The following is an 18,168-nucleotide window of genomic DNA, read 5'->3' on the forward strand; positions in this document are numbered from 1 at the left end:
TGCAACGGAGCAGAATTCCCAACCACTATTTGATGTAAAGTTGTCACAGTGGTAAATCAGTTAACTGCTAAATGCATTTTGTAGCTGATCAGCTACAAACCAATAATTTGTATCTATGAGCCTCAAATTTTGAAATAATTTTTTTTAACTATTTTTCTGGCTTTTAACACCCCTAAACAAAACAGTGGACATTTTTTTAATAAAAATAAAAAATTCATGCATTTAAGGATTAACTCGTGCACAATGTTTTAGTAGTCTTGTAATCTCTGTCTTGCATATTACCCTGTCGGCCACCTTTAAGCTCTCAGGTTTTCAAATCTTGTCCTGAGCAGTCCCCAACTATCACTCTTTCCTTCTCATCCCATCCAGTAAGTCTTCTCCGACCTGGGGCTCTGGCTGACTTTTCTGAACTGTTTCTCTTTCCCTAAACCTCTCCAGTCCTTTTCCTTCACCACTCTTCCTTCCCTTTCAACTCTTCTACCAGAAGAAGGAGCCACTGGCTCCAAAAGCTTACAAAAGTTAAACTTTTTTGTGTGTGTGTGTTCACCTGCAGCCACTTGGTGAGTAGATTTTTTACCTATACATTTACATTGTATTGCCAATAATTGATTATTTTTGTTGTTAAATTATAGAGTTTGATAATGAATTCAGGCATTACTATTGTAAAAATCTGTATAAGGTGTTTTTACGTTTTCCAATGTTTTGAATTTTTTGTCTGTTGCTATTGGAATTTTCTTTCTCATCTTAGCACCATAATAAACACATAGCAATTTTTTTTCCTTTCAGAAAATTGATAATTGTCATTTCTGTTTCATGGTAATTGGAAGTAAGTGCCATATTGTGTGCTGATGTTAAAAATGTCTATCTTGAGACAAAGAATCCAGCTGTCATTATTACCCCACAATACAACTCATATCATATGTTGCTCTGGTAGATCGTAATAATATTGTGCAAAGCTCTGGCCAATATATGTTGAAATCATTGTACTTGTGATAAATTGGTTCACTTAATTCATCAAAAGCTGTACCATAGGAAGCATGTTAGGAATTATTTTGGTAAAAACACCACAGGATATAGGTGCATAGGCTACAGTGTACAAAACACTTGGAAGATTCTCATTTTCTATCAGCTATGTAGTATCTCCACTGAAGCCACTCTCTTATGAGAAGGCTGGGGAAAGTGAGTATGTGTGTGTGTGTGTGTGTGTGTGTGTGTGTGTGTGTGTGTGTGTGTTGGGGAGGGGGGGGGAGAGGCTAATGAAGGAGGAAAAATATAAAGAAAATGTAAAAAAAGAAGACGATGAACAACAACAATTAAGAAAAGCCGAGGCAAAATATCTATAAAGAAATGTACACCAATCAAGATAGTAACAAGGGAAAGTCCCCATCGCACCCTCCTCAGATTTAGTGGTAAGGGGGACCAGTGGACAGCCCATCAAAACCTGAACACAGATACAGCATGAAAACAGGAAGAAGGTGTGCTGAACTGTGAAAAAAAAAATTTAAGAAAAGCAAAATAGAAACAGTGAACAGTCGTCCAAGGACAAGAGCTGCAACATATATCAGTCTGGAATATGTCTGTGTCATGGTGTGATATCTGTCTGCAACAGTGAGTTGTAAGGAAGGGACTTATAATGAGGGTTGAATCTGCACAACTACTCTATTAGCAGCCAAAAGGAAGTGGCTTTCGAATGGGAACTGCAAAGGTTTGATGACTGATGTGTCATACATGGCATTAGTGACAGTCGTGTGTCTTTTGACAAGAATCTCTTATCGATGCACCTAATGTGTACGCCTGGCGAGAGAGTGATATACGCTTCCTTGAACAATTTAGGTGTTTGTACAAATGTAAATGTGATCACTCCCAACCAAATGATGAAAACATAACGAATTGTCACATAAGCTGCAACAAATGAATGCAACAGTTTCACAATCATGCAATTTCTTTGTGCTCTGTCAAAACACGTTTTTAACTTTTTTTAAAGTTGCATTCCACTTTGGAAGTTTTGACTCTTGAATTCCTTTGTTGTAACTAGTTGACACCCATTTATTTGTTGTTTTCATTGCTGTGAGACATCTATGTGGTCTCATGCCTGCTCTCACTATTCATCACATTTACTTGTGACATTAATTTATTCCACAACTCATGTATAGTACAACTGCCAAGACTACAGAAAGAGAACAAACATTTCAGTGATGGGACAAACAGTTCATAATGTTGTGGAAAAAATTAATAAATGAAAATAAATATCACAAGAGATTTTTGAACATGGCTCTTCTGCTTTGCAGTGCAATGCCATGCCCTTTTAACCACAATGTGTGGCTCTTCCACTTCGCTCAGTGTTGGGCAGTTCGCTGTTTCTATTATTTATTTATTTATTTTCACAGTCCAGTACACCTTCTTGCTGTTTCTATGCTTGATCTGTGGTCAGTTTTTGATGGACTATCTTACCAATAAATCAGGAAGGGTGCGATAGGGTGTTTCCCTTGTAAGCTGTGTTCAAGTGTAGTTTTGTATTAAAAGGTTTTGGTAATGAAATTCTCATTTAATAAATATTTTTATTTAAATGTCACAAAGATGTAGTAATATAGTCGCTGGACTGTTTTTATCAGGCATTATTGACTGTATGGCTGTTATGTAACCAAATGCAGTAAGATGTCAAGAAAACATTTTTTGTTAGTAGTTGCTATGGCAGGGTGCTGTGAGTTACTTCTTTCAAAGTATTGAAAGAAGCTGTACATGGACAAACACCTTTTCATTTAAAAAAGTGTAAGAGCTCCAATATGGATCAAAAGTTAACACTTTATCTTAAATAATGCAGAGTTAAATGTCTTTACACTAATGAATCAAAACATTATGCTCACCTGCTTAACAGCTTGTTGATCCACCTTTGGAACACAATAAAGTAGCAATTATGTGTGGCATGAATTCAAAAAGCCCTTGATACGTTTTGTGAGGGAGTCGCACCAGATACTTCAGCATAGGTCATGCAATTCCCCTAAATTGCAGGCTGCTGGTTTGTGCACATGGAGCTGGCACTTGATAACATTCCAGATGTGTTTTACCAGGTTCAGATAAGGCAAATTTTGTGGTTAAAATATTGTGAATTCACTATTGTGCTCCTCAAACCACTGTAGCACGATTCTCACCATGACATGTACAGTTATCTTGCCGGATGATGCCATTCCCACCAGAAAAGACATAAAGCATGAAGGGATTCAAATGGTTTACAATAACATTCATGTAGTCCACAGTTGCCTCTGTGCCTTGATTACACGACACGTCCCACAGAAACCAATGCAAATGTCCCCCATAGCACAGTACTACCCCCACCAAACATCATCCACGGTGCAATATGTTTCGAGCAACCGTTCGTCTCGATGACGGCATGTCTGGACACAATTATAAACCTCATGTACAAGAAATAGGAATAATCTGACACTTCCATTGATCTGTGGTCCAGTCCTGATGATCTAATGCAGTTTTAATTGCCAGTGTTGTTGGGTCAACATGAGAACACACAGGGGTCATCTGCTTCAGAGGTCAAAAACGTGTGCTGAAAGGCATATTCTGAAACACTGGGGTGTCCACTTTCTGTGATGAGACATGCATATCCAACACCTCTTTGCCTACTCTTATTTTCTCTGTCCTTCAACCATTTTACAAGATGTTCACAACAGTAGCACATGAATAGCTGACCAGCTTTGCCATTTTCAAGATGCTCATTCCAGGTGTCAGGCCATAAGAACCTGCTCTTTGAGAAAATCACTTATGTCTGTAGGTTTCTGCTTTGCAGCCAGTATTGTCGCTGGAAGGAGTACCCACTTTGTCTCTGCTTAGCTTGCATGCTCGCAGGTCCACCGGGTGGCATTCAATCTGACAGTGGGGGGTGGTCATGATGTTCTGGCTCATCAGTGTATATCGGTATGATATAGGAGTGGTTTAAACTGAGACTGACCATTGGGCATTTCAGATTTAAATTATTTACTGACCTCCTGCAATAACACTGCATAGCTTTTAATATTGGTATAACTACCAACCAGCTGTCCACCAGGATGAATGGCCACTGCCAAACGGTTGCCAAGGTGCCAAACTGTGGCCAAGAGCAACGTAGATACAACATGCAGCTGAACGTAACATGCTTGAATTCACTATCCAAGCCAGGTGGACCCTCCTCTCAAACACCAGATTTTCTGAGCTTCAGAGATGGGAGTTATCCTTACAACACAGTCTCTGCTCCCATAATTATCCCGGCCTCAGTCTACAGTAACATACTGTTCCCACACCCTCTGTCGTATCACCTCCTTCCCATTCTCGTCTCCCACCCTCATAGTTTGCTGCCCTTTGCCAACACAATTACCCATCTTTCCCTGCTCCTCTCCTTTTTCACTCTGTTATTCCCCACACCCTCTGCTCCACAACCTCCTGATACTGTACCTTTTGGCACTCTAGTCTCTGTAAACTCTGCCAGACCACACTGCCTGTTGGCAGTCTAGTCTCTGCAAACTCTGCCAGACAGTGCTCCTCTCTCCACCCACCCATGCATTGCTCTCTCTTAACCTTTCCCACTCCCTCCAGGCTACTGCTTCCATTTCACATGAAAGCTGCTGCATTCTGGTCTGAGATGCCAGATTTGGCAGTCATGTGTGTGTGAGGTGTGCTTGCTTATGTAAATGAATGGCGCGTCTTTCTTATTATTTTTCTGAAATAGGCTGTGGCCAAAAGCTTATATATAAGTGTCTTTTAGTTGCGCCTGTCTGCAACTTAACGTGCCATCTTTATGGTAAGTAGTAATCCATCTTTTTGCTGAAATTGTAGGTATTTTGAATGGTCAAATATATACATTGAAAGAGACCACTGAGTGGCTTGCCTTACCAAATTAAAAGTCCATAACCCCCCCCCCCCCCCCCAAAAAAAAAAATAACAGTTTAAGTAAGGCTCCATCCTAAATACAATCATGTAAAAGCCAGTGCAATAAAGTGCCTATTCAAAAATGTTACACTAAAACTTGATCGAAGTGGAACATGTATAGTTTGGAAATCTGCCCAAACAGTAAGTATTTCAGTCCCGACGCATTCAGTACACCTTTAATATGCTAAATTTTTGTATAAAGCAGATCGTGCCTAACACGGAAATGGAATGCAAATTTTACGACCTAATTAGTAATTCATTTTTAGTTAAAAATATTTTAACAAGATTGCAATCAAGACTGTTTTAAATTTTAATTTTAACTACTTTTATAGATCACTGAATATGTTTTCAAACATTTAAAAAATATTGTATACTGCAGGAAAGAGCTTATACAATACTACTGCACTACAGTATACGTAAGTTATTCACGACTCTACAAGGACACTACTTTTAACAAAAACATTGTATAGTCTTGACAATGCCATTACGTGACACAAAACCAAGAAAAGAGGTTTGGTACAGAGCAGCACTGAAGGTGTGGACATCGAACTGTGCCGCTCTGTGCAACAATGAACAAGTTATAAACAGTATCAGTACAGCAAAGGAAATGATTTGCTTGTTAGCACTCTGTTGACATTTCTCATTTTTGTTGCTACTGACATGCACAGCACACACTGGAACACTGTAGCACACCTACACACATTCTGCTGCAATCTGAGCAGTATAAAAGGTGCTGAACAATGGTTTTAGCCGGCAAGGTCAAACATTCAGAAGAAATGCACTACCTGCATTACTTTCTACCAGTTTCTGTTGACTTGTAGCACTTTAAAAAGAGAACATGATGTCGAACAAGAGGTATGAGTCGCTAACACTTACCGAAAAGATTAAAAGACAAATTCTCTGTGTGCAAAATAATATTGCATTTCAAATACAGTAAAACATAAATTTTTAATACTTAAGAAGCAAGAATACAATATGGAATGAATGGATGAAAGGACACGGGCAAAGGAAAATAAAGGCGAAGGAGACGGAAATGAAGAAATCAACAGGATAGAGTGGAAATGGTTTGTAAGTGCATGGTAAAAAACTTATCTTTGTCTGGACTCATGTTGCAGAGTGAGGCACTGAAAGTCACAAAACAGACTGGAAATATTGTGTTTATGGCATCCACAGGATGGCTGCACAGTTTCAAAGCTAGAAAGCTCATCGTGTGGAAAGAAGTGTGTGGGGAAGCTAAGAACATGCAGGAAAGTTAGCAACAGAATGGAAGACAATACTTCCCACCTAACTGCAAATTATGACCCAAAACATGTTCAATGCCAATGAAATGGGACTGATTTTTTTCATGTGCTGCTTTCAAAATCTCTAGCAATTCATGGTGAAAAGTGCACCAGTGGAAAAATGTCCAAGGAAAGACTCAGTGTACTGCTGTGTGGACATGTGTTAGTTGTAATGAAGAAGCCACTGTTGATTGGAAAGGCGTCAATACTGCATTGTTTCAAAACATAGACATCAGTTAGAATCCAGTCACATGGCACAGCAATAAAAAGGTGTGGACGGTGAGTGGTCTTATGGCAAAATGGCTAGAGTCTTCCGATGCCAAAATGATAACAGGAAATCATCAAGTTCTCCTTTTCCTAGACAAATCAACCTACCACCTGAGAGTTAAGTTATCATAATTGAAATTGGCTTTGTTCCCACCAGGTTCAATCAACTTAACACGATCCATCAACCAGCGGTTTATTTACACATTCAAGTCCAGTTGTAGGTGATTACTGATGAACTCTCTTATTTTAGTGTTGATGAAGCCGAAAGTGCATTTGCTCTTGCACAGTCAGTTTCTATCCTGGATGCAGTAATTTGGATTGGCTTGTCAGCAAGGGAAATAAAGCCCAAAACTGTTCCCAAGTGCTTCAACAAAGCAGGGTTTGGAGGTCAAGAACAAGATCCTTCTGCGGCCATCAAAGCTCAAAGAAATGCAACATGAATTGCTAATTAATTAAAATGCAAAACTTTTGATGAAGGGGAGCAAAATGGTGTCCCTAGGCATGGTGGTGTGAGGATCCCCTCAACATACCTCTGTCCCCTCACACCACCAATCCTCCCACCACCTCCAACAATCAGCCACAAAGGAGTGTCCCCTTCATCATCCAGTACCACCCCGGACTGGAACAACTGAATATATCCTTTGCCAGGGCTTTAATTCCAACCCGAGATACTTCCCACACCTCCTAAAGTAGCGTTCCATTGCTCACCCAACTTCCATAATATCCTAGTCCATAATTATGCCACTCCCAATTCCAACTCCTTGCCACAAGGATCATATCCCTGAGGGAGACAGAGGTGCAAAACCTGCCCAATCCACCCACCAGCACTTCATACTCCAGTTCTGTCACATGTTTTTCCTACCTCATCCGTGGCCAGGCCAAAAGTGAAAGCACCCATGTCATTTACCAGCTCTGCTGCAATCATTATAGGGCTTTTTATATTGGTATGACTACCAACCAGTTGTCTACCAAGATGAAAGGCCAACACCAAACTGCAACATGCAGCTGAACATCACACAATTGATTTCAGTGGCTGCTTCACTTCCCTCCACCAGCAGCTTTTCTGAAATGCACAAATGGGAGTTACCCTTACAACACATTCTCCGCTCTTGTAATTATCCCGGCCTCAACCTATGGTAACATACTCCCACACCCTCCACCCAACAGTTTCCATCTCCTCTGTCCTATCATCTCTTCCCCATTCTCATCTCCCATCCAGTTTATTTGTAGCCCTCTGCCAACACATCTGCCTGTCTTTACCTGCTCCTCTCCTTTTTTGCTCCTTTTCTCCCCACCTCCCTGCCCCACAACCTCCTGACATTGCGCCTGTTGGCAGTCTAGTCCCTGCACACTCCACCAGACATCGTTCGTCTCTTTCCCCACCTGTACGCTACTATCACTTCCCCTTCTCCGCCCCCTCCAGATTGCTGCTTGCATTCCGTGTGACAGTTGCATTCCAGCCTGAGACACTTTTGTGCACAATACTTGACAAATTTTATGTAGCCTAGTGAGTTTTGTGTAATCTGGAAACTTGTCCAACTCGGAAAATTATCTTAGTCTCATGTGATTCTGTTTTGAGCAAGTTTTATTGTGTATATGAGGGCGGTTCAGAAAGTAACCTCCGATCGGTCACAGTGCGGGTTGTGGGGGGAGTAGCGACGCCATCTGTGCGTTCACGCACTCAACAGGTCAGTCGGCATCAAGCCGTGGTCGAGTGAACGTCGTACCTGCGCTAGTTTAGTTTTTGTGGCAGTTTGAAATGTGTGCTGCAATAGAAAACCCCGCCAAATGTAAAGTGCGTGCTGTCATAAGGTTTTTTACAGCCAAAGGATATTCTGCAGCAGCTATTCATCGTGAGCTTTGTGCCGTGTACGGACCAAGAGTTATGAGTGAAGGAGTTGTCCGTGAATGCGTACGTTTATTTAAAAGTGGTCGAGAAAACGTTCATGATGAAGAGAGGAGTGGTAGACCATCATTGGTGACTGACGAACTCGTTCAGACAGTTGCTGCAAAAGTTCGTGAAAATAGACGTTTCTCAATGTCGGAGTTGTCTACTGGTTTTCCACAGATTTCTAAGACTCTCTTGTACGAGATAGTGACAGCAAGATTGGGTTACCGTAAGTTCTGTTCACGATGGGTGCCCAAAATTCTTACAGACCACCACAAAACTCAAAGAATGGCCTCTGCATTAGACTTTCTGTCACGTTATGAGGACGAAGGAGAACCATTGTTAAACAGAATCGTGACCAGTGATGAAACCTGGATTAAGTACGTGAACCCTGAGACAAAAGAACAATCAAAGATGTTGGCACATTCAAATTCGCCTACCAAACCAAGAAAAGCCTCGCAAGATTTTTCTGCCAGAAAACTGATGGCAACGGTGTTTTGGGATGCCAAAGGGGTGTTGTTGGTTGAATTCATGGAACGTGGTACGACCATTAATCAAGATGTGTACTGTGAAACAATAAAAAAGTTACGACGGGCTATACAGAACAAATGCCGTGGTATGCTGACTTCCGGTATCGTTTTTTTGCACGATAACGCCCGTCCTCACTCTGCTCGCAGAACAACGGCCCTTCTTGAGTCCTTCAAGTGGGACGTTATCAACCATCCACCTTACAGCCCAGACCTGGCGCCAAGTGATTATCACCTCTTCATGCATTTGAAGAAATGGCTCGGGTCACAGCGGTTTGATGACGACGAAGAGCTCAAAGATGCGGTCACAGGCTGGCTCCAGGCACAAGCGGGTGATTTTTATGCAGAAGGAATTTCAAAGCTTGTGAAGAGATACGATAAGTGCCTCAATCGCTATGGAGACTATGTAGAAAAATAGTGCAAAGATGTAGTTGTAAGATGTATATATTAAAATATTTTTATTTAACTTGGTGTATTTTTTTAAATCAACCGGAGGTTACTTTCTGAACGGCCCTCGTATTTCCATTTCATACAGGCACTATGAACCACATGACCACAGTAATATGCTGCATTCATCTTATTGTTGACACTCCCAAATAATGCAATAGTTATAACCTTCTGAAGAAAAGGACAGTAAGTGCCTAGAAATGGTTAAGGAAATAAAAAATATCTTTCATGCAACTTGTTGCTGATTATTTTGATAAAAACAACAACAGCTGCTGAAGATGGATGAAATACTAAATTGGCAGTTGTGCTACCTTACATAACTTACCTCCTTTTACTTACATTATATGTCCCAATTTTTTCTAGAAATCAAAGGTAACTGTCACAGAAATATGTGATGTACCTAAAATTTTTGGCGAGTGGTGTCATATCTGAACAGCAACTTGGCGCATGTGTGTGTGCATGTGCATGGGTCTTCAGATACTTGAGGAGAATTGATACATGACATGCACTGCATGTGACTGGCTGTCTAAACAGACTGCGACCAGTTGAACATAAGTCAGTGTGAGAGGAAACTTCACAGCACAGTGGAGCTCCAGTTCTGCTACAAATTGGGGAAGACTGCAACGGGGACACAGGGAATGTTGGTGCAGGTGTACGGGAGGGAAGCTGTGAACAGAAAATGTGTTTCCGAATGGTTTAAATGCTTCTGTGAAGGGAAGGAAACAACTGAGGATGAGCCATGTTCAGGCCGACCACCGACAAGCAGAACCCCCGCAAAGATCGAGAAAGTGCGACAAACTCTGACACAAGATCAGCAACAGACTCTCAGATTGATTGCAGAGGTATTGTGCATTAGCAACGACACAGTGCACACCATCGTCCGCGATTATTTGGGTAAGCAGGAGATCTGCTCCCGATTTGTGCCGCACGAGCTCAGAGATGAGCAGAAAGCAAAACAAATGGAAACTTCTGGTGATTCCATTTCCATGTGTGACCAGGATCCACTGCCTCAGAACACCATCATCACAAGAGATGAGACCTGGTGCTACCAGTTCAATACAGAATCAAAACCGCAATCAATGTCATGGTGTTCACTGTCTTCCCTGCGGAAAAAAAAATCCAAGGTGAGAACACTGTTGACTGCCTTCTTCAACAACAATGACCTCATCCACAAGGAATTTGTCCCTGCAGATCAAACCATTAATGCTCCATTTTACCAGTCCATTTTGAACTGATCGCAACAATGTATCCAGTGGGTTCGGCCAGAGTTGCAGAGGACCGGAAAACGGATGCTGCTCCATGACAATATCCCTGCACACTGCGCGACCCGTGTGTGCCAATTCCTGGCGCAGATGGTATCTGTTCTTGAACACCCTCCGTACTCCCCCGATCTGGCTCCTGGGGACTTCTTCCTGTTTCCCTGCTTGAAGGTGGCCATGAAAGGTGAATGTTGTGCAGATGTGAATGCCATCAAAGATCATGTGACAGCCGTCCTGCAATCGATTTCACAGGAAGCCTTTACTGATAGTTTCCAAAAGCTGTATGAACATTGTCAAAAGTGTGTTGTAGTGGGTGACAACTATTTTGAAGGGCAATAAAGAACATTTGTTTGTATCTTTTGTTTTGTTTGTATCTTTTGTTTTGTTTGTTGTCTTATAGCATTCACCAGACTTCTTAGACACACCACGTAGGTATAACTACATAACAAACCTTAAGCTGTAATTGTACATATGACAACTGATAAAAAAAGAGAGATTAGAAGGGGGTGGGAAGGGAATAGGTTAAGATCTGACACACTTAAAATAATGCACATAAGACCTTCTGTGGCTGTATGATCATAAAATTGTTTTCCGTAAATAACAAACACTTAAAATGTCACGGAGCAATGAAAAGACAAGGGGGTGGGGATGGGGGTGGGTGGTAAACAAGATTAACCTTGAATGAATTAAAAAAATCCTTTAAAACTGTCTGTCATTCTATGACTACAATTTTTTTATAAAATGAAAACTTTAAATAAAATAACACTTTAAATAAAATAACACAAAAGCATGGAATAGCTATAGTAGTAGTGCTGTTGGCTGTTTAAGGGGTTTTCAGTTTGCGCCATGCAGCGTCAATCGCTGAGTAACAGATTATGAATACTCTATTGGCCTATGACCAATACAAGGAAATGAGCCTATATTTGTTGTGAATAATCATTCACTCATCTTACGTGAGAAACGAAAAACAAGGAGGATCCACACAAATATGCCAAGCCATGGAGGGGTAAGGTACAGAATGGTACAGCACTTATCACAAAAAGAATGCTGTGTAGCAGTGAACTGTAGTGCATCGCCAATCTCTCAAGGCCCTACAGAGCACTTGTAGTTCTGCCGCCATACTAGGGCCTCGAGAGGCAGCAATGCAAGCTTCCTGCTACACAATATTCCTTTTGTGACAGACGCTGAACTATTCTGTATTTTACCCCCAAGGCTGTGCACCTTTGTGTGGCTTCCCCTGCATTTTTTCTCTTCAAATATAGCCTCATTCGCTGTATTGGTCATAGGCTGATAGAGTACTCATAAATTGTTAGTTAGCACTTGACGCTCCAAGGTACAAACTGAAACCCCCTACAACAGTGCTACATAGCTGTTCCATAATGTTTTCGTGTTATTTTCTTTAAAGTAGTCATTTTATAAAACATTTGTAGTCATAGAATTACAAACAGTTTTAAATGATTTTTTTTACTATGTCAATATTAATCTTGTTTACTCCTTTCCTCTCTCCCGCCCCTTTTCATTGCTACATGGCATTTTACAACGCTTGTTACTTATAGAAAACAATTTTTGGTCTTAGAACCACAGATCTTATGTCATTATTTTAAGTGAGCCAGTTCTTAACCTATTCCCTTCCCACCTCCTTCTAAATTTTTTATCAAGTGCCATACCTATAATACAATTACAGTGTATGGTTTGTTATGTAGTCATATCCATTTCTGTAACAGTTATCTCTTCTGCCTAGAAAAAACTGTGACATGACTATAAGTGAAAGGCAACAAGTTATGTAAAGCAGCACAGTTGCCAATGTACCACTAGCACCAATATTACACTGGTTTTTAGATGATTGTATTTTGGATGGTGCTTTCATTAACCTGATGTTTTTAATCAAATAAGGCAATCTGGAATGGTTGCCATATACTATTGATGGAACTAATGTATGTCATTTAGAGTTGCACCTTTTCAAATTGTTTAACTTTTCTTGATGGCGCTTACGTGTTTGCTCCTATTGGCATAAATGGCAGTGCACGAGTGCCACCTATGCTTCATGAGTGAGTGCTACATGTCTCAACTGGTATTTCTATACTTCGTAAATTATTATAAAATGATATTTATGAAATATCATTTATAAGCTGTATGTTGACAAAAACTGTTTATTAACTAACAATTTGGCTCATGTACCTTAGCACCACTTGGCAGCCTCTTCCAATGTATTATTTTCAACCCTTCACAAGATGTTACACTTTTTTTTGTAAAAAAATTCGTTTTTGTAAAACACTGTAAAGTAAATTCCATGCATTGTTTACTGATGAAATTGTTTTATAGAATGTAATGATGAAACTATAATTGTGAACAAAAAAATTCAGCATGAACCACATGTCCAGCGCTGACTATCAATTTAGTCCACTTGGCTTCCAATTTTTTCCTTGCTAACAGTTTGCACTTGTCTTGTGATTGAGGATGTTGACGAGATACAATGTACCTAATGAACAATTTTATATGACTAACTTAACATTGGTAAGCCAGTAAATCATATTCTACTCATTATCAATGGTGAAATGTAACAGTTTCTCATCTTTTTATATCCGTTTTGTGATGTATTTTATAGCCTTTGAAAATGATGCAATGTCAAAATGCTTAAGGTGATTTTGGAAATAATAAAAAGTGTCGCCAAGACATCTGAAAGTTAATTGAAATGCATCCAAATGGCCACTTTGTCTCATAGAACTTTCATGCAAATTGCAACTGATAGTAATTTGAATGGGGTGTTCTTGATGAATGAAGTTTTAGGATTTCAAGAAAAAATCCATGAAAGAAAGGCGATCTAGGCAGCAAGCAGATGCAGCATGAAATATTTATTCTGAAAATTAACACTAGAAGGACCGAAGGGCCAAATTGGCCCCTTTCCGATCTTTTCACTTGTTTTATGAGCAAATCATAAGTTCGACTGACTTGATATTTTGTGACTTTTCATCAGTCATATGAAATATTAACCACTGCATTTTGGAGTGTCCTATTTTTATTAGATTGTGAAATATGAAGCTTACCACCTAGAAGGATGGCGGGGCCAATTTGGCCCCTCCAACATTTCTTTGTATTTAGCGGCTACTTCTTTGCAATACTGCGTATGAAATCACATCAACTGTTGTCCCTTTGTTGTTCAAATATGCAACAGTGTCATTAAATCCAGTGCTGATTGTTGGTTAGTTGACGCAAGGATTTCAGTTATCGTCTGTTGTGACGGTATCTGAGAGTCGTCCCTGCAGTCATGAGCTAAAGATACAAGAAGTGGCTAACAGACGCTGAAATATTAGCAGAACTGAGAAAAATAGAAGATGAAAGTTCAGGTGAAGAATTTGAGTTTTCCAACAGCGATCAGGACAATGAAGAAAATGTAGTAGTTCCAGTGTGTGAGGATGAAGAATGTGATTTGTGCAACGAATGTGATGATGTAAACACAGCCCAGGACAGTTTTCTGCTGAATTTAGGAGAAAATGAAGCTTCTAGATCCAGCATGCCTTCTGATGTTCCAAATTCTAGCTCTATAAGATCAACAACCCGGACAACATTTGCTTCTCCTGGAAGTCAGTCAAAAACTGATACCGGGTAACTTACTGCAGAAAAAGAAACAGCAAAAGATGGGACTGTGTGGAAAATTGTATCAGTGGGTTCTAATGCAGGTCAGTAATATTTCTGCTCTTTGTGTAGAGTTTTAGTTTGTAAAATTACAAGAACAGATATACTCACATAATATCAGTACATTACACGTTCTAAAAATACTGTTCTTTTTTCATATGTTGTTAGGTCGTCTACAAAGTCATAAAATTTTGCGGAAGAGCTCAGGACCAACATCATATGCTAAAAGGAAAATTCAAAGTGGGAAACTTCTTAGTGGTTGTTCAGTGCTTGTTCAGTGCTTCCATGATGCGCCACATCAAGCACTGTACTGAAGCTGAGGCTCGTCGTCGAACACAAGACAATTCCTGGACAGTAGACACTGAAGAACTGGATGCTTTTGTTGCCATAATGTATGCAAGAGGAGTGTATGGGGGCAAAGAATTTTCCTCTCAAAAGCCTATGGTCAACAGTATGGGGTCCTCCATTTTTAAGACAAACTATGGGACGAAACTGAGTTATCGAAACAATGAAGTACGAGGTTTGACACCAAGTCCACTAGAGCTGAACGCCTCAAGGCTGACAAATTTGCTCGTCTCAGATACTTGGAATGCTTTTATAGAAAACAGAGCGCCATGCTATAGAGCAGAACCTTATCTTACAGTTAATGAAAAACTTTTGCCGTCTAAAACAAGATGCACATTCACACAATATATTGCAAGCAAGCCAGATAAGTTTGGCACAAAATTCTGGTTACTTGTAGGTGTTTCTAGTAAATACATACTGAATGGATTCCCATAGACTGGTGCTGATCCCCTTCGACCAGCTGACCAAGGCGTAGGTGAAAATGTTGTTCTTAGGCTTATGGGACCATACTTAGGCAGAAGTTTGAAAGTCACTACTGACAGTAACTTTACTTTGCTAAGCCTTGCAAACCGTCTGAGGGCAGCATCCACAACTTTAGTAGGTACTTTGAACCGTAATCGAAGGGAGGTGCCTCCTATTGCAAAGACCAGAAAACAACCACTCCACTCGACTATTGTGTATAAAAATGATGATGGAACAACACTAACAGTTTATCAGGGGAAAACAAATGAGAATGTTTTGTTACTGAGTTCACTTCACTCTCACGTATCCCTGTCTGATAGTCAGAAGAAGACTCCTGAAACAGTGCAATTCTACAATGAAACAAAATTTGGGGTCGACTTTGTTGATCAAATGACAAGGATGTACTCCACCACAGAAGCCAGTGCAAGACGTTGGCCAATGCATGTATTTTACAACATCCTTGATTTGGTTGCCATAAATTCTTGAGTGTTGTATAAGGAAGTGACTGGTATGCGACTTAGCAGGCAGAAGTATATTTTTGATTTGTGTGAAGAGCTACAAGCGCAGTATATATCATCAAGAAATAAAGAGCCAGACCAGAATCATGCAGACACTAAAGGCGGACCACAAAGGGCAACTAAGAGAGAGAAGTGTAAAATTCATACCTCATGTAAAGGAAACCAACTGCTACTGTTTGTTCAGGTTGTGAGAAAGCAGTATGTGGCAAATGTGAGAAGATGAGTGTGGTGCGACAAGTGCAGCAGTAAACAGCAGTGGACTACAGTGGAGAGAGAGAGAGAGAGAGAGAGAGAGAGAGAGAGAGAGAGAGAGTGTGTGTGTGTGTGTGTGTGTGTGTGTGTGTGTAATGTATTTATTTTATTAAAGAAAATCAACAAAAGCTATATATGTGTGTTACATTCCATTACCTATCACAATCTGATCAAATAAACAAAAATAAACATGGGGCAATTTGGCCCTGTTGGTCCTTGTAGGTAGTAGCCTGCTTGCGGTCCTCCTAGTGTTAATAGATTAAAAGATGCAATGAAACACAGTAGTGTGAGCAAGTGAACTGTATTTTCCAAAATAAGAGCTATGTTGTTCAGCGGTATTCACTTCATATAGTGTGTGTACAGACTAGCACGTTTCTTTGTAACTGAAACCCACAAGTTACATTCTCACACATAATCAAGTACACCGGGGCTTCACAACATACGTGCTCGCGGAGCAAGCTGTGAGCAACAAGGAACGAGCACGGAGCAGCGCGAGCATGCTACCCCCACTACCGGACCAGAGCGGAGAGTGGGGAGAGTCACGTGAGGCACACAACAGCTGCCGCCAGTCAATGAAAATCCACGGCCACCTGCAGGGATATCACTCACGAATTATAACTGCGACAAATTAAACAAATAAAGGAGAATGTACACATGCCACATAATTTTATTAGCTTAGTGTTGTATGCCTCTACATTCGTATTAATTTGTGAACTGTTATACAATAAAAGGTGTCACTGAAGTGTGGGATTCTCGGTTATCTTGTACTTTTTGCCCTTTACAATTGTGTCTATGTTCGGAGTAATTGTCCTTGTGCATTGCAAGCGCAGCATGCAGTTTAAATTTCGATCAGACAATGCGTTTCTTAGGCACGTCTTGTTACATTTCATTGAAGAGAACAGTTGTTCACAAACATACGTGGAACCGAACTTTGATATTATTGTAGCCGCCAGTTTGTGCAAGCGAGGAAATCTACCCTGAGGGAAGTGTCTGTAGAATTCCAAAATGTTTTTCTTGTTTTGAAAGTTTTCTCTGTATTCTCTGTCACACTGCAGGTCAATAATTTCTAGTTGCAGCTCAGGATGAATCTCTTCAATATTCGCTGAATATGGAGAGGAGAACAGATCAAAATCACTGTCTAGTGCTGTCAGATCTTGAAAGCGTTGATCAAATTCTTCCTTAAGGGCAACTAAACTATGTGAATAACGTTCACAGTCTTTGTGAACATCTTGCATGAATGATAATTTAGGAAAATGAGCTAGATTTCCTGTTTCCAATTGACTCACCCAAAGTGTCAATTTCATTTTAAAAGCTCGTATTCGATCTATGAAATGAGTAATTAGCAGATATTTACCTTGTAGTGAAATGTTCAAAGCATTCAGACGGCTAGTTAAATCTGCTAAGAATGCGAGATCACATTTCCACGAAGGCTCTTTCAATTCAGGAATACATGTTATTTATTTCCATGAACATATTTATCTCATCTAATAGGCAAAAAAATCGATTTAATAATTCGCCACGACTAAGCCAGCGGACCTCGCTGTAATAAGGCAGGCTACCATACTGGCTTTCTACATCCTCAAGAAAGCTTTTAAATTGCCTGTATTGTAGCCCATGCTTCCATATATAATTGGCTGTACGAACAACAACACTCATCACATTTTTTAGAGTGATACTCTTTGCACATAAGTTTTCCTGGTGGATCACACAGTGAACACCCCTTATTTCATTCGGCACGGTCAGTTTTTGCATTTTCTCCTTCAACAGCGCAACGAAACCTGATTTTTTCCCTGTCATCGCTGGTGCACCGTCTGTAGACACTGAAACTAAAGAATTCCACGACAATCCTATATTTTCAACACTTTCTTCAACACTACTTAAAATATCACCTCAGGTTGTAGTGTTCTTCATGGCTACTACATCGAGGATCTCCTCCCTCACCTGAAGACCTCAATAATAAATATGGCAAGCTGCGCTGTTCCAGTGATATCAACACTTTCGTCCAGAGTTAGGGAATACGCCATAAAATCTTTACAGATATTTGCAAGCTGGCTCTGGACGTCATCTGCCATGTCTTGTATGTGACGCATAATGGTCATGTTAGATAATGGCACAATCCAAAACTGTTCAACTTGAGATGGACACAAATGTTCCGCTGCAACTACCATTCATTCTTTTATTAAATCGTCATCAGTGAAGGGGCGCAGGGATTTTGCCAAAAGCAAAGCAATTTTGTAACTCACTCTGCCTCAGTTGATTTTTCTTCGTCGTCCAGATCTTCTTCGGATAGCTTCCTTTTAAGTTTAAGAACTTCCTGTGCACGATCTGGTCCATCACATTTTCCACTTCCTGTAGTCTTTCACGTGGTACGACATATAA

The sequence above is a fragment of the Schistocerca cancellata genome, chromosome 5, assembly GCF_023864275.1.
Source record: "Schistocerca cancellata isolate TAMUIC-IGC-003103 chromosome 5, iqSchCanc2.1, whole genome shotgun sequence".
NCBI classification, from domain to species: domain Eukaryota; kingdom Metazoa; phylum Arthropoda; class Insecta; order Orthoptera; family Acrididae; genus Schistocerca; species Schistocerca cancellata.